The sequence below is a fragment of the Emys orbicularis genome, chromosome 23 (genome assembly GCF_028017835.1).
Source record: "Emys orbicularis isolate rEmyOrb1 chromosome 23, rEmyOrb1.hap1, whole genome shotgun sequence".
Taxonomy (NCBI): Eukaryota; Metazoa; Chordata; order Testudines; family Emydidae; genus Emys; species Emys orbicularis.
The window spans coordinates 3,801,640-3,822,186 of NC_088705.1; positions in this window are offsets into that span (position 1 = coordinate 3,801,640).

Genomic DNA, 20,547 nt, shown 5'->3' on the forward strand with positions numbered 1-20,547 from the left:
TCCTGCTACTGATACCAAGAGAGACGTCCATGTAAAATGAGTGTATTGGAGAAGGAGGCCCCAAGCTTGGAAGCAAATTAAAAACCAAACAAAACCACTCAAAGATTTAAATAAAAATAATTAATTTAGCTGCACATGTGTGGGTGTTTTTTGTTTGTTTGTTTTTGTTGTTGTTCTTTTTATGTTGTATTTACTAGCAGTGTAAAAAAGAATCAGACAAGAAATTGACAGGGTAACTGACATTCACCCAAATACCCAGGCATCAGATCAGACCAGATGATCACAATGGTTCCTTCTGGCCTTATAATCTATGAATCCATGTCACCTTAGATTCCTGCATATCGGGGCTTAGTGACACCGATCCAGCATGTGGGCCTAAAGGGGAGCAGAGATAGTGGGGAAGAGTCACAGATCCCCAAATCAACTAGAATCCACACTTCAAATGCTTCCTAGATTCACTCATCTGTCTAGCATGTTCTCAGAGAAGATACCAGAGCTGATGTTTGCACATCTCAAGCCTTTCTTATGAGCTTAAATCTCAGCAATGAGACAGGCTCTACGTGATTCTATGCACTGCAATGTGGACCATGTTACTATTTCTATCTAACGTACGATGTTGCAGTTGTCTGTTTTCACTCGGATGCTGTGGACTGCACGTGCTCAGGAGCTGACATGTTTTTATTAGAAATGGTTGAAACTTTTCAGTCGAAAATGGGGTTTTCGACAAAATGGAAACTGGCTTGGAAAAATGTCTGTTTGGGGGGGAATTTGGGGGGTTCTCTCAAAAAGCAGAAAACACCAAAATAAATTTTTTTTAATCATAGGCCAACCCATTTTTTTCCATTTTAAACTGAAATCTTCATTTTTCAAAGAAAAATCCAAAAAGAAATGACAAAAACGGAAAATATTTTCATTTTCATCCATTTTTCAAATGAAGATAAATCGTTTCCCAACTAGCTCTAGATTTTATATAAAATAACGGGCCAGATCCTCAGCTGGTATAAATCAACATAACCCCATTGAATTTAGTGGAGCTACCCTGATTTACACCAAGATCTAACCTATCTCTTCTGACTCAACTAGCCCCTCACATCCTATCTCAGCCATAGAACAGTGTAAAACGTCTGTTTCCATTCATCTCTCCACCTCAGCATTAGCTAATGTGCCTGTCACTGAGCTACCTAGGTGCTATCTCTGCCGGATCTATTTCTCCGGGGTTTTTTTATGAATCCTTCCTTCTGTTTCAGTTCATGTGATTTTGCACCTCTTGAGTTTTAATGTCTGTCTGGGGTTTGTTCAGACCTGGTGAGGAAAAGGGGAGACTCAGGAAGGAAATTAATGAGTTTTGACCAGTTCAGCTTAGATGAAAACTGCAGCGATTTAAAGAGGTTTTCCAATCATACAGATTCCATTTAAAAACAGTTTGTAAGGGGTAAATAAATGATGAATGGCCTTTTAAAGAAATGATTACTCACTTGTTATAGATTTTTTTAGAATCCAACAGATCAATAGGTTGTGTATTCCTGTGACGTCACCACGACAAGTTCTGTTGATGTGCTTATAACCATCTATAACCCATACTACTCACTCTAGTAAGATGCTTATAATATCTATTAACTGTTTATTAACCATTTATAAAGGAACCTTAATATGCAGCATGACCGGTTTTGCTTTAACTTTTGACAACAAGTTTGCGAGGCCTAATAAAATAAAGCAATTACAAATAAAAATTTTTTTGCATGCAACTAAGCTGATTTGAACCCACGGTTAACAAGGTTTTAACTAGGTCTTTTGGGGCTTCATTCCAAAAGCTTTGAGCAGCTTGACTCAAGTCCTTGCCAAAAGGCTAACTTGGCTCCCATCAGAAGAATCCAAGTAAAAAAATCATATTAAATTATAAATGAACGTAGGGATAGTAATAGTGCTTAGCACTTATCTTAAGCACCTAGAGATAATATTAATACTTAGCATCTTTCACCTATAGGTCTCACAATGCAGTAATAAGGTGTGAATTATTATTATTAATTTACATTATAATAAACCCAGAGGCTCCTGTTACAATTGGGCACTGTACATACACATAGTGAGAGACAGTCCCCGCCCCAAAGCGTTTACAATCTAAATCGACAAGACAGACAAAGAATGGGAAACAGAGACACAAAAAGGGGAAATGGCTTACTCAGCATCACACAGTGAGTAGGAGACAGATCCTGGAATAGAACCCAGGAATCCTGGCTCACACCCTTTCTCCACTGAGTGAGATCCGTTTTACACTGTAAATGGGATGGGAGGAGGTATTTTTCTGTAACCTTTCACTCATGTGGAAGTGCCTCAGTATGTAGCCTGAGGACTTAATGAATTGATCTGTGCTTCCTTTCTATGGATTTTAACTCAGTCCCTATGCCCCATTTTGCATCGCTGGGCTATTTGAACCTGGTGCTTTTCTGCACTCCTCTTATACACATCCCCACCCCGGCACTGCATCCACAGAAGAGTTAAATACAGACAGAGATGTTTGGGGGTCTAGTCCCCCTTTCTCAGCCAGAGACACAGAATGTGAGCGCCAGCTGGCCTGGCTAAAGGAGTGGCAGGCAGCAAAGATGCCGGCGTTTGTTTGCCAGGCCCCAATGTGTGGATAGGAGAAATTTGTCAGTATGGAAAGTTTCAGCCATTAGAGGGCAGCAAAGCAGGAACCAACTCTGCGGCTCTCCCTTTAAAACCCAAATCCATTCCGGGCCTCCTGTTCTATCAGGTCATGTGCTTTAGGGGTGAAATTGGTCCTTGTGCAAAAGTCCAGCATGAGGCCTCAACTAGGCTGGATTTAAGTAGGGGCCCTTGTGCTGATTTCTTGGAGTCATCGTGGATAGTTCTCTGAAAATGTCCACGCAGTGTGCAGAGGTGGTCAAAAAAGCAAACAGGATGTTAGGAATCATATTCTCAGTCTTATTCTCTATCCCCTTTTTAATATTATTGCCCTTATATAAATCGATGGTACGCCCTCATCTCGAATACTGCGTACAGATGTGGTCTCCTCATCTCAAAAAAGATATACTGGCACTAGAAAAGGTTCAGCAAAGGGCAACTAAAATGATTAAGGGTTTGGAACGGGTCCCATATGAGGAGAGATTAAAGAGGCTAGGACTCTTCAGCTTGGAAAAGAGGAGACTAAGGGGGGATATGATAGAAGTATATAAAATCATGAGTGATGTGGAGAAAGTGGATAAGGAAAAGTTATTTACTTATTCCCATAATACAAGAACTAGGGGTCATCAAATGAAATTAATAGGCAGCAGGTTTAAAACAAATAAAAGGAAGTTCTTCTTCACGCAGCACACAGTCAACTTGTGGAACTCCTTACCTGAGGAGGTTGTGAAGGCTAGGACTATAACAGAGTTTAAAAGAGAACTGGATAAATTCATGGTGGTTAAGTCCATTAATGGCTATTAGCCAGGACGGGTAAGGAATGGTGTCCCTAGCCTCTGTCTGTCAGAGGGTGGAGATGGATGGCAGGAGAGAGATCACTTGATCATTGCCTGTTAGGTTCACTCCCTCTGGGGCACCTGGCATTGGCCACTGTCGGTAGACAGGATACTGGGCTAGATGGATCTTTGGTCTGACCTGGTACGGCCTTTCTTATGTTCTTATGTTCTGCACAGGGGTGAATTTTGCCCTGGGAATAGCCCCACTGGGGCAAGAAACCAAAAGTAGCCCTGGGGTGTTTCTCTTAAAATCTCCACACACCCCCATTCCCATTTCCAGCAGGGAGACCTGCTTTTTTCCATCTCCCATATTAATTTCTGGACAACAGAACCCCTGGGTTAAAGGGGCCGATCTCTTCTCAAACCTGACTTTGCCCCTGCCATCTCCTTAGCAGAGCCAAGACCGTTCTGGGGGTGGGTCCATTCAGCAGGGTGATGTGTCCTCGTCCAGTGGGGGTTGTTTGCGTGACATCTTTTGCAATGCATGAAACACATTTCCAGTGAGTCGGAGCTGATGTAAAGGGCAAGCCAAGGAAGCCACGGAGCTGTCCTGTGACAGGCATTCAGATATCACGGTGACGGGCACCGTACAAAAAACCTCAACAGAATACCTGACTCTCCCTGATCTTTACCACAAGGCCCTGTGCTCTTTAAGGGCCATGGTGTGCTTGTCTGTGACCAGAACCACATCCCCCATCCCCCAGTCCAGTGGACAATATTTGCTGCTGTTTTTTTCACCCTTGACAAATTAGACAAACCCCTCCCCCCTGCGAGCAAAACCCAGAGCTGCTTGCCCCAGCTGAAGAGCTTTTATTTTATGGTCTGTCACAGATCTCTTCCCCCTGAGGGGATGCACTGAGGTTTAACTACATCCTGACACAGACATTCTTCCCCCATCACGGGGAGAGCCACGTGAACCTTCAGAAATGTTTTATAACTTCATCATGCAGCCCGAGGAATTCCAGCCCCTGTCACCCTGCTGGGTCTCGTGTGCTCGGAATCTGCTCCCATCCCAGCCGATTTTGGGGGGGCTACTTTCCATTCTCTCTCTAGGGCCCCCAGGCCATGGGGTGACATGAGGCCATTTCTCCTGCCTGATCTACCCCCCTGATTTCTGAGCCCACTCAACCAGGATTTGTTTGGCTGCATGAGCTTATCTCCTGCCCATATTGCTTCCTCTCCTGGGTCCCCCAAAACTTCCCCGACCCCGGGCTCGTCATTCTGCCCTGGCCCTTAAGTATCCTTCCTCGCCAGCAATGCAGTCCTGCTCGGTCGGGTCTCTGACTCTCCCCCGGAGTTCTCAGGTCTTTCCTCTGCCCTCTCTGAATTGTTCAGCTGGTAGGACGTGAGCCCGGTTTGCTCTAGCACCAGAGTTACACCAGGCTCGCTCCTTGGTCCCTCCTCTCTGTCTCTCATTCTTGCCAGGCAGGCCTGGCTTTATGGGGCTCTTCTGGCCACTGAGAAGCCTCCTTGTCCAGGTTTTCTCATTGTTAGCCCGAGCAGACTGTCTCCAGGAAGCTGGGATGCCTGTGATGTTTCTCTCCCCCTGTTGCTCCCAACCATGTTACATCTGCTACCTAATAACTGCTCTGCTTTCACATGGGGCATATCACCATTTTTTATTATTATTTTTATGATGTCTTAAAACCCAGTGTTTCTGGGTTAATTGGCTTATCTGGCTCGCTTGTGGGTGCAGTTCTCTCCAGAGGCATTCTTGCATTCCTGCTGAATTCTGAGCAGGATCCATCCCATCTCAGTTCCCAATTATACCCACTAACGCCATGGACAGGTTTATAGATCTGGACTAACTGCAGACAGATACGTTGGTCTCTGATTTCAGACCGCTAATATGCACGGGAGGGGCTCATTAAAGCTAGCAGAGGGCTTGTGTGACTGGTATAAACTTGAGGACGGTTTGTTCTACCGATCGAGGTCTCAGACCTCTTGACTGCTTCTTCTTACAGTTTTTGTTTTTAATCCTGGTGCTCATGAAACTGAGCAGCAGACAATGCGGGTTGGATTCAAACATAGCGCTAGCAGGGTTCATGCAAATTCCAACCCTCTACCTCCCCCAATGCACCTCATTCCCAGTCTGTAGTACCCCCTGCTATTTCAGCCCAAGACCTCTCTTCATACCCAAAAAGTGTAGCCACTTTTAGGATGTGCACAAATGAGGAATGAAATGAACCCGACCCAACTTTCGTTATGACTCAAGGCAGGACTGAACCCCCGCCTGAAGAGATACGTGTCCAGATACTCTTTAGGCCACAGGTTCCTGGTTGGAAAGCATGTCTGAGGTTTCAGTCCCTCTCCTGAGGGCATCCACACGTCTCCTATGCCTTCCCCTCTAGTCATTGTGTGGGTTCATAGCTGGAGTGGTTTGAAAAGCCTTAGCTACCATCTGAGACTCACTATGACTAAGCAAGGTAATTTAGCCCTGACTGTTCCACTCCCACATATTGGTGTCCTCTCCAAAAGCACTTAAAGGCTTAAGTAGGACTTAAAAGGTGCATGGGCCATGTTCTAGCCCTCTGCACAGGGGTAAATTTCACTCAATAGGCATTAAAACTCAGAGTCATAAACAGCTCTGAGGTCAGCCAGTGGCTTCAGCAATGCTAGACCGAGGGTGACCAGATGTCCCGATTTTATAGGGACAGTCCCGATTTTTGGGTCTTTTTCTTATATAGGCTCCTATGACCCCCCCCACCCCCTGTCCCGATTTTTCCCATTTGCTGTCTGGTCACCCTAGCTAGACCTCTTTATCCCATGGATCAGTCTAGCCTACAGTCCTTGCCATAAGCTGGGTATTGAGTGCTTCTCCTTGCTGCATCTGTAAAGCTGTGGTTAGTAGGTCCAACTTGAAGACAGCTTTCATTTTTCCAGTCTCACTTATTAGCTGGCACCTAGAGAGCCTGGTGATGGGCACAGTAGAAACGCGACGGACAATAGACAGAAGGTTCAGTGATGGATACCCCTTGTGCCTGACCTCAGCGTGGAGCTGAATCTCACCCCACACTGAATAAATGGTGAGCTGTCTTGGGTTAGGAAATGTTCTGAACGGGACGGGATCTAGTTTTCCCATCACAAGAGAGGCCTTTTCAGTGTTTCCAATGAAGATGTTCTCATGAGACCCACTTCTTACAGGCTTCTTCCTGATACCAACGTATCATCCAACGTTGCACAATCACATGGATGTCCTTAATTATACACCACATAATTGACCGTGCCTCTTAATTGGCAGAAAACTTTTTGCTGGCATTTTTAATGGTGGGTTTTTACCACGGGGGAACAACGAGTTCCCTTGTCAGGCATCAGCTCCCGAGTGCTCGATACTTCCGAAATGGAAAGAATGTGGTAAAAACGCGGGCAGAGAGGAGAGATGAGTGCAGGCGAATAAAGACCATAAAATGACTCACTGGAGTATTTTTCCTGCTGGATTAGCCAGTTAACCAATTTTTTACCCTTCCTATTAGCACAGTTCACAAAAGCATCAGTGACCTACCGTCTCTGGATGGATCCTTTCCATGTTACTAAACTTCCTGCACATTCAGATCATCTTTAGTGTGCACATTCCATAGGTATACTGGTCCCTGGGATGGGGTGTGCTCCCCACACTCACCTTAAAGGGGTTAACGTAGGCCAGATGGGCCAATTAACCCAGTAGGCTGCAAACCCGGGCACATTTAGGCCGAGAGGAAAGCCCTAAATAAGGGAAGCTCACCTGTGTATGAACAGGCGGAGCGCCTATAGAACTAGGGAGCTGGTAGCAGACAGGAGGCTGCAGGGAAGAGGGCTGCAGCCACTCTCCCTGGGGCAAGGGAGAGAAAGGGAATTGGACCCAAGGAGGGTTTGTCCAGCAGACCCAGGAGATCGGGGAAGGGTGGAGGAGGCGAGGTAGGAAGTCATCCAGGGGAGTGACAGGAGGGTTCGTGGGAGTACAGACCTTAGCTGCTGGAGATAGGGTCCAGGGCTGGAACCCAGTGACGGGGTGGGCCCGGGTTCCAGCTCAGGATGGCACAGTCTGGGCAGTGAACCTGAAGCCTGTCTAGCCGCTGGGATGGTGTGGGAGACTTTGATAGCACCCCAGATGCGGAGGACTGTTGTGAACTGGCTGGAGAACTAAGCCACGAAGACGAGGCGCTGCAGCTCCTGAGGCGCAAGGGGGGGCTGCAGAACGGGAGAGCAAGACGGGTCTTGGGCCGGCAGAGCTAATCCCCAGACGTGGCCCGAAGGAGGCAGCACTCCGGCAGTGAGTAGAGGTCCCTGTGGCAGTCACATAATGTATATAGTACATTATCCTAGCCCCAGCTGGGATCAGGTGCTAGGCGCTGCACAAACACAGAACAAAAAGGCAACCTCCTGCCCCAAGGCGCTTACAATCTCAGTACATAGCAACTTTCATCCTCAAAGCCACATGGCTATAAATGAATCTGTTTGTTGCTGAAGAGTAGCGGCTGGCATGCTGCACAAGAGAGGGAAGAAGGCATCGGCACTGGCTTCCCCTGGGCCCGGGGGGGTATTCGACCCCTTGCTCCAGTCCAGGGCCTGCCCCCTTCCCCCAAGCCCCCACCCCGCCCAGTTCCATCCCCTCCCCCCAGCGTGCCCTATCCCCACTCCTTCCCCTCCCTCCCAGAGCCTCTAGCCTGATCGTGGCGGGTGGTAGGCGCTGGGGGGCGAGAGGGGAGCTGGCGGCCAGGGGGTGCTAAGCACCCACTCATTTTTTTTCTGTGGGTGCACCAGCCCTGAGTCGGCGCCTATGGAAGAAGGGATGCACTGGCAAATTAAAAATATCCAAAAAAGGGCCAGACTTGTAAAAATGACAGGGAAGAGGGGTAGGGAACAGACCAGTATGTGACATTTTAAAAAAATAAGATAAACTTGGCAGAGAAAGAAATATTGATTTTCAAACTTCTTATTTCTCTCTCTCTCTCTCTGTGTATTATTCATGGAGGACAAGTTACCATAGTAAGTTGTTGCTAAAGAAAAAAAAAAAGGCTTTAAGCCAGTCCTTGTCCATGTCCCTTTAAGGGATTCCATAGCGCCCGGGTACCCCCCGTCGTCGTCTGAAAGGACGTGGGACTCATTGTTGCAACCGCTAAAATTAAAAGCAGAATCCTCATGTGTGTTCTCATTGGTTCCTGTTGTCTTTAATAAAATGTTAAACTCCTAGGAAGCATCTTCTTTCCGTGCCGAGCAGTGTCCGCAGCCAGGCTGGGGCCATCAGCACAAGCCCATTGTCAGATTTCTCGTCCCCATTAGCGTTCGTGAGAACAAGGAGAGTCTTTTATTCATTAAGCCTGGAAAGTTTTTTTCATGTGACTCTCCGTGACATAAGCCTTTCGGTTTAGAGCTGCAGGCCTGCCATCCTGGGTATTCATGTTCTCTGCTGGTCCTCAAACAGAGCTGGCCACTTGTGTGGTGATCCCAGACTAAAAAAGATATATTGGAATTTGAAAAAGTTCAGAAAAGAGCAACAAAAATGACTAGGGGTCTGAAACAGCTTCCGTGTGAGGAGAGATTAAAAAGACTGGGGCTTTTCAGCTTAGAAAAGAGACAAGTAAGGGGGGATATGATAGAGGTCTATAAAATCATGACTTGTGTGGAGAAAGTAAATAAGGAAGTGTTATTTACTCCTTCTCATAACACAAGAACTAGGGGGTCACCAAATGAAATTAATAGGCAGCAGGTTTAAAACAAACAAAAGAAAGTATTTCTTCACAGAACTCACAGTCAACCTGAGGAACTCCTTGCCAGAGGATGTTTGAAGGCCAAAACTATAACAGGGTTCAAAAAGGAACTAGATAAATTCATGGAGGATAGGTCCATCAATGGCTATTAGCCAGGATGGGCAGGAATGGTGTCCCTAGCCTCTGTTTGCCAGAAGCTGGGAATGGGCGACAGGGAATGGATCATTTGATGATTATCTGTTCTGTTCATTCCCTCTGGGGCACCTGGCATTGGCCACTGTCGGAAGACAGGATACTGGGCTAGATGTACCTTTGGTCTGACCCAGTCTGGCCGTTCTTATGTTGAAGTCTCTCCAACCGAGCCATGGGAACCTCAGCTATCTGATGTGACTGGCGTTCACACCAGATCTTTTTCTGTTCCACCCCAGGTGGGTCTTGCACTGAGAAGGACCTGAAGCCAAACCTTAGATTCAAACACACCTGAGCTTGAGGGGGCTTGACATCCAAACGTGGACCAGGATGCAGAGTTTGCAAACTGATCCCTCACTTGGCAGGTAGCATGGTCTGGTTTATCCATGGAGATTTATCCAGAGGTTTTCTTCTCTGACAGTGAAGGAGTTTTAACTAGCAGGAATAACAGCTCGCATAGATTCCAGCCTTTTAAATCAGAAAGGGGCATTATGATCACTAGTTTGCTCTCCTGTATAACACAGGCCAGCGAATTTGCCTAAGTGGTTCCTGCATGGAGCTCAGTAACTCGAGGGTATTTTTTAGAGCAGCGGTTCTCAACCAGAGGTCTGGGGTCCCTTGGGGAGGGGGGGACGTGAGCAGGTTTCAGGGGGTCCACCAAAATAAACCAGAGAGCAGGGCCAGCGTTACACTTGCTGGGGCCCAGGGCAGAAAGCCGAAGCCCGAGCCCTAGTGTCTGGGGCTGAAAGCCGAAGCCCACGCAGCTTAACTTCACGAGGTCCCCTGTGGTGTGGGACCCTGGGCAATTGCCCTGTTTGCTACCCCCTAACGCCGGCCCCGGCTTTTAATTTACTGCATATGCAGAACAACACTTGTTGTGGCACAGGTGGGCTATGGAATTTTTATAGCATGTTGGGGGTGGGGAGGCTTAGAAAGGAAAACATTGAGAACCCCTGTTTTAGAGAGACACGCAAAGATTTATTTAAAGACTCCAAACATGAAGAATGCACCCCTGCCCTTGGTAACTAGCTCCAGTGCTTAATTACCTCCAAGAGAAGTAAGGGCTTTTCCTCCAAGCCGAATCAAAGGAGAAGTTAGTTTGTTCTCGCTCTCTGAAATGAACACAGGTAACTCCATACAGGGCAGGAAAGGCTGTGAGATGCCAGGCAGCTGGGATACAGAATTCTCTCTTTTTCTAAGCACTGCCCAGTCCCAGGGTCCTGAGGGTCTCTGTTATCAGCCACCAGGACAGGCAAAGGTTTGCAGCATTTATAGACCCCAAGAGTGGGGCAGCAGCCAATGCATGGTACCAGCCCCTGCAACTGAATGGTGTTAAAGAACTACGAGCTCCCTGCCGCTGGGAAGAGTCCCTAAAGGAGACGTTGCTAACATCCCTCTGCTCCTGAGCCTGGGAACCGTTAAGCTCTCTGAGCCTTATGGAAAAGCAGCGCAAAGTACGAAGCATTCAGACTAACGGAGGGATAATGGAGGGATTCCTTGCTTCTGACGGGGGTCAGGCCCCACACCGGATACTGGGGAACCTTCCCCCGCTAGACTCATCCAGGCGGCTCTGAAGAACTTTTTAAAATGCCTTTGGGAACACACCTGATTGCACTGCAAGGTGGAGATTAGCAAATATTTTCATCCTGGCTCTCTCAGGCCCCACGCATAAGCAAGCGCCTTTCCTGCAACAGCTCCCCCCTAATGATCACACTTGCCCCCCTTCCTGCAAATGGCTCGGTGAGAACCCTGAATGACAGCCTGCTGCCGAGGACACACAGCCACTTCCCACCAGTGGGGCTAGCCCATGCCCAGCTCTTTGTGAAAGGAGGTTTATTGATCAAGCCCAGATCTGACTAGCTTTGGCTTCGCTTTGAACTTTAACAAGAGGGGCTCCTGGCGCAAAGCACTTGGGGCCGTACACATGGATGACAAGTGAGATCCAGTTCCTGCACTGCTCCAGAAAAGAACGTCCCCTTCTGGGGAATAATAAGGAAGGAAGGAAGGTGGCACCAAGGAAGAAAGAAAAGAAAAGCCCCATTGCAATCCAGAAGCCCAGGCTCAACTAGAGCACAAAGGGTTCCTTTCAATTTCCCAAACAATTTCCTAGGCAGACCTTTCGGTCTGGGATGGATTAGTGTTTCACAGACCAAGAGGAAACGGTGATTTTGGGGGTCCTGGTCTAATGGAAGGGGCGGAGTCAGCATCAATACTTTCCTTTTGTAGCTGCACGGCAGATAAACCACAGAGGAAGCGTCTAAGGGACACCAGCCCTGTTCTCTGGCAGGCAGCGTCTCCGGAATCAAAAGAAATCCCTTTTTTGTGAGTTATGAAAGTGAAGAGGGTTTGGGGAGTGAAAGGAAGGAATTTCTTCACTCCGGATAAGGTCACATCGAAAAAGGGCTTCTTCTCTCCTTAACAGGTCAAGGGCATGTACCCCACAACTGGAGTATTTATTTGCTTTGCTTGCCTCTCTGTGGTTGGATGGGTTATTTCTGCAGGGCCCCAAGTGGTATAGAATTCTGCCCCTTCTGGTGGATTGCAGTTACCAGATCGATCCCTCTGCAGCATCTGGACAGGCTGCAAACATTAATGAATTTATCCTCACAGCAAAGCATCATTATCCCCATTTCACAGAGGGGAATGGGGGGGGGGCAGAGAGAGACCACATGACTTGCCCAAGGTCACAAAGGAAGTCTGTGCCAGAGGAGGGTATTGAATCCAAATCTCCTGCATCCCAGTCCAGGGTCTTAACTACCAGACCATCCTACCTGCCTGTCCAATGCTGGGTAGATGCGGGAACAGGCTGCTCCTGAGATGCCATCTTTTTCTGAGTGTCCAGCAGAGGGAGCTGTGGTGCATTTGGCATCCCCAGCCTGGAGCCCAGGTCGCATGGTGGGGGAATGACAGGGTCTGAAATGGCAGTGGCCCACCCGAGCTGGGATGCGAGTCAGATAAGCCTGGATGCTCACTGCAAGTTGCTTGCGGGCTCTCCCTCCCTCCTGGGCCCCAGAAGAGGGCAGGCTGAGCAGAGGTTTGGGGTTCTGTGCAGGCGCCCTCACATGTCCTAGTCTGCATTGGTTATTGGGGTGAGGCTCAGCCCGAGAAGGGGCTGTCCATACCATGGGCCCCCTAAGGGGCTGTGCAGTGTAAGGGAGGGCAGGGCACAGTCCCATGTGTGCAGCGACGGGCAGCTAACCCACAAAAGGGCAGAGCCAGGCCCTTTGCCCTGTTTTCTGGATGCTGTATTTCTTGTATCCCTGCCCGTGATCGCCCTTCGTCCTACAAAGAGCACACGGCCCTCTTCTCTCTCCTGTCTCCCTCATGCACAAAGGGCTGGCTTCCCACTGACCAAGGCTCATGAGCCCCATACCGTGGCATCCCAAATGGTGGGCCAGCACTCAGCTCTACAGTGTGGTGTGAGTAACCGGATTTCTGCACTGGCTTCAGAGTTGACCTTGAGGATTCCCGCTTCTCGGGCTAGGAGACCTTGGGTCTGGGACTAGAGGATGGTGATTTTGCCATATGCATTCACCTGCCAGGGGCCTCCTGCAATCGGCCTGTGCAGAGCCTGCTCTCCCTCGGGGAAGGCCAACCACAGCAGGTTCAACCTTCAGCAACGAGCAACTCAAATGATGGATGGCAAGGTCTCCTGGGTCAGTGGGGGCTCCCTGCCGACTGGACTGCTCACAGGCTGTCCTCTAGAAGCAGGAAGGAACTCAGCACCCAGCTCTACCCACTCCCATCTCCCCAACCCGCCTTGTCCCACTGGCACGAACGCGCTGCACACAGATCCAAAACTTGATCCTCAGTGGATGGTAATTGTTAGCCAGGGGAAAAACAAACCCAGGGTTTGACCTCAGATCATATTGAAATAGTCTGGCCGCTGTGGAATTCTTGGCTTCTGTGAAATCCAATCTGGCTGCAGATTCTTGGCATTTTTCATCAAATATAGCTCATCTGTCACTCTCTTTGATTCTGATTGAAATATAATTTGTTTTACAGGTGGGGAGAACAGCAGGTCTGAGGGCAGCGGCGAGATCAGATCCGGGCTGATGCGATTTGATCTGGAAGGTCAGTGCAAAGAGAAGTTCTGCTGAGTTAATTTTCATCATTTGTCTTCCTCCTTTTATTTTTAAATGGGTTCGCTCTGGGAAATCCCATAGTAGAAAGAGAATTTTGCATCTGTGTGGATGCAGCCTCTGAGGGTCCCAGGCTGGTTAGCGAGGCCTTCTAGATCAAGGGTGACATTGGTGTTCATGATGGACCACTAGCAATTCCTAACCAGAGCAGATATCTCTGCCAAGACACTGAAGTCCTCCTCTGCAAGGACAGCCTGTTATTTGAGCCCTGATCCCTGCATAGATCTGCCAGCCCTGGCCAACACCCTATTCCTTGGTCCAGCACAGCTCTGCCAATGAAAGTCAAGCTTCATCTGCAAATGCCCACTGCTGTTCCATCCTGGGGGTTCCCCACCCAGCTCAGGCAATGCATCTCAATCCCAAGTTAGTGCACCCCGGCTATTCCATTCCTGGGCTCTGCACATTCAGCTCTGACAGTGCACCGCCGTCCTGTCCAATTTCTAACCGCCGCCCCCTCTGACTTGCATGGCGACTGTTGACCATGTCGTTCTCATGACCTGCCCTGTTCCATTCTTATTCTGAGTAGGTTTATCTCCAGATATATTATCTGGAGGATAGATAGATAGATAATCTGGAGTATATATATTTCCATATAAGGAGAGATTAAAAAGACTGGGACTTTTCAACTTGGAAAAGAGACGACTAAGGGGATATGTTAAAGGGCTATAAAATAATGAATGATGTGGAGACAATAAATAGGGAAGTATTACTTACTTCTTCGCATGACATAAAAACCAGGGGTCACCCAATAAAATTAATAGGCAGCAGGTTTAAAACAAACAAAAAGAAGTACTTCTTCACACAATGCACAGTCAACCTGTGGAACTCATTGGCAGGGGATGTTGTGAAGGCCAAAAGTCTAACTGGGTTAAAAGAAGTGTTGAAAATTTTACCCTAAATGCCCAGCTCAGAAGATGCCTCTATGATTCACTGGTGAATGTGTGTTACAGGCCCCTTCTGTGCCCAGCCCCAGAGAGTGGTGAGTCTGCCGTAGCCCCAGCTCTTTGGCACCACTATAGTAGCTCGTGCTTTTAGCTCGGGAAGTCCCCAGTTCAATTCTCAGCGTGTCGCTGTCGTCAAAAGGGCAGCTGTCACCTCTCGTTGGCTGAGATTTAGAGGTTGCTTTTCTTTGCAATCTGTTTGGGATCCCGGCAAGGCACTCATCACGACTTGGGAGATTTTCTCAAGGGGGAAATCACTAAAATAACAATCCATTTCCCTGCCCACAAAACTTCCCACGAAACACCAAACTGGGTGGACACGTTCCTGGTCTCATTTTCTAATACAGGCCCATCCTGACACTGGCAATCCCAAGAGTTGAGTCTAATTAGCATCACCTCTAACTTCAATACGGAGGTACGGCCTGTCAGATCCCCGAATGCCATGTTCCATCTTGAGCCAAGCTGGGAGCATGGCATGCTGTGGCAGGGCGTCTCCAGGGGCTGCACCTCTGTAGTGAAGGTGAAGGCAGCCGGATGTGGCACTGTAGAACTCCGTGGGCTATATCTGGTCACCCTTTGTCATACATGATGACAGGACAAAGCACACCAGACTGTGGCCGTCACTGTGCATTGACTGGGCCAGTCCCCCTTGCTGGGATGGTCATTATGAGCTGGATGGGCAGCCCATGGTCACTGGGCGTTAGGTGTCCTCTGAGCCACAGAGGATGTGAGTCTCTTAGGGCATGTCTACACTGCATTGTAAACCCAGGTCTGTGGACTCGATGTTTCCAAGTCTGCGCTTGAGTGTCCTCACTGCATTGTGAACCTGGGTTTGCAATTGCAGGACCCGGGTCTCACAGCCGTGCTAACGCGTCCATATTGTGCTATGCAGACCATGATCTTCCGTCCACACTGCAAAATGACGGGGCATGGACCTCAATCACAGCCGGACTCGGGCTCTGACCCACCCCCCTAGCAGGGTCCTAGGAACCAGGTCTTGAGTGTTTGCTGACCTGAGTCAGACTGATGTGTGTGTGGACGGAAGCAGGGCTTGGGCTCAAACCTGAGTCAGAGCCAGGACTTAGTGTGTTGTGTAGACATACCCCCACAGTGCCACCCAGTCAATTTGGCTTTTTAACTTGTGCTGTAGAGACTTGGGCTTTCAGGTCCTCCATTCAGTCCCTGGTGTCAGCCAAGGGCAGAAAGCAGAAGCCGGAGCCCTGGTGCCTGGGGGTGAAAGCTGAAGGTGATGGCCATTGCAGTACCGGACAGAGATTTACCAGGGCTGCTCCTCCCGGTTCTAGACACCAGCTCTCAGCTCTGGGTCGTCTTTCTCTCTCCGCACAGGAGAGTTGTCTCTTGCCCTGGGGCAGACGTTCCTGGCCCTGCCACATTACTGGATCCCTTCCGAGAGGGGAGATGCCCGACACCAGCCCCCCGTATTTATCGAATGTGTTTACAATTAAACTAAATGTCAAACCGTCTGTGGCCATAACAACAGACTTGTGTCAGTTGTGGGGCAGTGAGGGGTCAAAGGTCAGAACATTGTTTACTTTAATTTCTTTGAGAGCTTTTTGGGAGATTTTTCCACCCCCTCTCACTTTATTAAATTCAGATGAGCCGTTCGGGGAGGTTAGGTCGCATGTGGTTCAGGGTTTGGGTTTTTTTTTAAACGTTTGACTTTTAACTCTTTCGGGACGGTTCCCCTCTGGGTTCGTGTGCCACACGGACTCAGGCTGAGCCTTGCCCCGGGGGAAGGGCAGGCATCTGGGGTCCCCATCCCCCACTGTCAGTCTGGCGATGGGACAACTCAGCGGGTAGCGCATGGCACTGAGCCGCTCTGCTGATGCCCGTGGTCTAAGGCCTGGCCTGGGAATGGGCCACTCTGGTCCAAGGTGTTTGTGCAAATGCATTTAGCAAAACCGGTCATTACGGAGATTAGTGCTCAGCTAATTAGTTTAGCTAATTAGAGGCAGTTACTGCTGGCTAGAGCTGGATATCACCCCAGCAGGTAATGTGTGGTCCGCACACTCACAGCCTGACCAATGCGCCTCAAACCCGACCCAAGACCCCCCCCCCCCCCCCGCTATTTTAATCCTCAGTTCCCCTCATGCACTGCTCTGCCAATGCCCCTCACTCCTAATCTCCAGTTCCTCCCTGCTATGCTACTCCGGCTTCTCCGGCTCACGTGTAGACTTTTCCCAGCCATTCCATCTGGGCTCCACAGAACTTCCCACCCCCCGATGAATATGGAGGGAGCGGAGTTTGGTGATATTTAGCATTTTTATCAATGACCTGGAAGAACACATAAGATCATCACTGATGGAGTGTGCAGATGACACAAAAACTGGGGTAGTCACAAATAGCGAAGAGGACGGGTCACTGATTCAGAGTGATTTGGATCGCTTGGTAAGCTGGGCGCAAGCAAATAATGTGGCTTTTAATATGGCTAAAGGTAAATCTATACATCTAGGAACACAGAACGCAGGCCGTATATACAGAATGGGGGGGCTCTGTCCTGGGAAGCAGGCACTCTGAACAAGATTTGGGGGTCTTGGTGGATAATCAAATGAACGTGAGCTCCCAGTGTGATCCTGTGACCAAAAGGACTAATGTGATTGTTGGATGTCTAAACAGGGGAATGGTGCGTAGGAGCAGGAGGTTATTTGACCTCTGTATCTGGCACTGGTGCGACCACAGCTGGAATCCTGTGTCCTGTTCTGGTGCCCACAGTTCTAGAAGGAGGTTGATCATTTGGGGAGGGTTCCGAGAAGATCCATGAAAATGATTAAAGGATTAGAAAACCTGCCTGACAGTGGTAGACTCAAGGAGCTCAATCTATTTAGCTTAAAAAAAGAGAGGGATAAGGGGTGACTTGATCACAGTCTATAACAGGGGTCCCCAATGTGGTGCCCGCGGGTGCCATGGTGCCCGCCGAGGCATCTAAGTGCGCCTGCGTACTGGCCGGCAGACGAGCATCCGCCGAAATGCCGCTGAATTTCGACGGCATTTCGGCGGCGACGCCTCTGGATGACGCCGCTTGTCGGCGGCATTTCGGCGGATGCTCATCCGCCGCCACAGTCCTCCGTGGGCGCCAGACGAAAAAGGTTGGGGACCACTGGTCTATAAGAACCAACGTGGGGAACAAAGGTTTGATAATGGGCTCGTCAGTCTAGTTGTGAAAGGTGTAACATGCTCCAGTGGCTGGAAGCTGAAGCTAGACAAATTCAGGCTGGAAATAAGGCGCACATTAGAACAGGGAGGGTAATTAACCATTGGAACAATTTACCAAGGGTCGTGGTGCTCTGGGATTTTTTCAGGGCAGGTCTCTGGCTTGGGCTATACCAGGGGTCAGACTAGATGATCACAATGGTCCCTTCTGGCCTCAGAATCGATGAATCTATGAGATTGCTATGAATGGGAGAGCTTTAAGTGGGGCTGAGTGGCAAAGGGGAGGACACATCTGTTGCATGCGGTGGCTGGATCATGGTCAGCGTAGCTTAGCCAATGTACTCTCCCCCTTGGCAGCTGCTCCCGGGGTCTCCAGGCCCCTCTGGGTATGTCTACACTGCAGTTAAAAACTTGTGGCTGGCCCATGCCGGCTGCCTCAGGCTCATGAGGACCCCGTGAGATGGGAGGGTCTCAGAGCTCGGGCTGCAGCCCAAGCCTGAACCATCTACCCAACAATTAACCAGCCCCTTAGCCTGAGCCCGAGTCAGCTGGCACATGCCATCCATGGGATTTTGATTGCAGTGTAGACATAACCTTAGCGCTCTCACTTTGACTTGATTCATTCTGGCCCATATTTGTTAAAAGCCTGGGGCCTTTGCATGCAGGGACTTCGTGTTTCACAATGGAGAGAAACTAGGCTGGGACTGACCCTTGGAGCTGAACGGGGTCATTGGCAGAGAGGTGTGCGTGAGAACTGGAATAGTGGGGGGAGCGGAGGGAGAAGCAGGGGGTTTGGATTGAGGGGCAGCGACAGAGCGGTGTGAGACGAGGGAATTTCGTAATCCGGTAGGGGTGTGTGCTGCATGCTACACAATCGCTAGCACCAGAGGAAGTGTGTGACTCTAAGGCCCCCAGCGAAGGGAAGCAGAGAAGAAAAGGGCTCCCATACCCCCACCCAAACTCATAATTCCCCTTGGCCTCGTACTCTGAGGTGCTGGGAGCTGGTGGGGTTTGTTGCAGGGCAGGACGCCCTTTGCAGAGGCCTTTGCCCTCAGTGCAAGGGGGCAGGAGAGGCAACCCGTGCAGGAATTGAAATGCCAGAAGGAAAACAGGCAGAAAGAAGAATGTGGAAATCTCCCAAAGAACCATGTTTCATTTCCTTCAAGCGCCGGCACATTCCAGCCCTGGCCTGGGCTCGTGTGCACAGCAATGCAAGCTGGCTTCATTGGCTATGCACAGGCCCATCCAAAATGTTCGGCCTCTTGCTTGCTTTCCCATTCCCGCTTCACCTTCCGGTGGCTGCTGCTGCCAGCTGAAGAAGGGATCCAGGTTTTGGCGGCTGGGGGTGGGGAGGAAACGGCTCGCAGTTCCCCCCTTCACCCCAAGTTCTCTCTCTGGCTTCGCTTCCCTTTGTCATGTCTCTTGTGCTTCTTAAAATATCGTGGGACAGGCCCGGCTCTGCCAGCAAAGCTCCGACCCACACGGTTCCTTAGCGAAATCTCTGCCTCTCTTTAAAAAACGGAAGGTGACTGGAACCAGGGCAAGAGTCAGCTAACGGTGGCATGTGAATGCCGGCTCAGTGTCCCGGCCTCCCGATCTCCCACCCCCAGCCTGCGAAAGAACAATATGCCCCTTTGCAATTCGCACGCTTTTCAGCTTTCCAGGTGCCTCTTTGGCTTCGCCTCAGCCGGACAGAATCCAAACTGGCCCCCAGCTGAGTGGGTGTCAGAACTACCCGATGGGGCCCCTTGGGGAGCCTTGTTATTGCAGACAGACAGACTGACAGACCGACATGTAACCCTTCTGCCAGGTGCCAATGGCAGCAAGGGCTGGTTCCATCTGACTAGGTGTCCTGTAAAATACATAAAAGACCCAACAGGGGGAGTTGAGAGCTCCCTCCCGCTGGGCCTGCTCGCCGCGGGAGTTACGTCTGAATAGACAGATGCTGTGGACAGTGGTCCATGCTGTGGGGTTTGCACCAGATTGGCCCCACATGCCCACTGGTGGGGAGCACGGTCACACCTGAACACGCCTGCTCTGAACACACCTGCTCCCGGGGCTAGAGCTGCCAGGCACTGAAGGAGGAGTCTGTGATACCTGGAGCACAGGTATTCCAGGTATCATTATTCATGAGCATTGGCAGAGCTATGCAGGAGGCCGTGGCGTGGAATAGCAGAGGAGGCTGCAGGTCAGGACCGAGGGGCGTCAGTGGAGCGGGGACGGGGGGGGGGGAGTGCAGGAGTGGACTAGCAAAGGGAGCTGCAGGCTGGGATCGAAGGGTATTATTGCCAGAGCTGCGAATGAGTAGCAAAGACAGACATGGAAAGCTGCGGGTCGGGATTGAGGGGCATCCGCAGAGCTGTGTGCGGAGAAGGCAAGACTGGCATAGCCGGGGGGCTGCGGGTCGGGACTGAGGGGCATCCGCAGAGCTGTGTGCGGAGAAGGCAAGACTGGCATAGCCGGGGGGCTGCGGGTAGGGACTGAGGGGCGTCCGCAGAGCTGTGTGCGGAGAAGGCAAGACTGGCATAGCCGGGGGGCTGCGGGTCGGGACTGAGGGGCGTCCGCAGAGCTGTGTGCGGAGAAGGCAAGACTGGCATAGCCGGGGGGCTGCGGGTCGGGACTGAGGGGCGTCCGCAGAGCTGTGTGCGGAGAAGGCAAGACTGGCATAGCCGGGGGGCTGCGGGTCGGGACTGAGGGGCGTCCGCAGAGCTGTGTGCGGAGAAGGCAAGACTGGCATAGCCGGGGGGCTGCGGGTCGGGACTGAGGGGCGTCCGCAGAGTTGTGTAGAGGGAGCTTGCACAGCTCCTTCCCACATCAACTCTGTCTCTAGCAAGTGCCATCCAGCTCCCTCCCTTGCAGCAGCGCGGCGAATCCAACAGGCTATTGTCCATTGTTTGTTTCCCACATTCCCCATTTGCAAAGCTGGCCAGAGCCATGC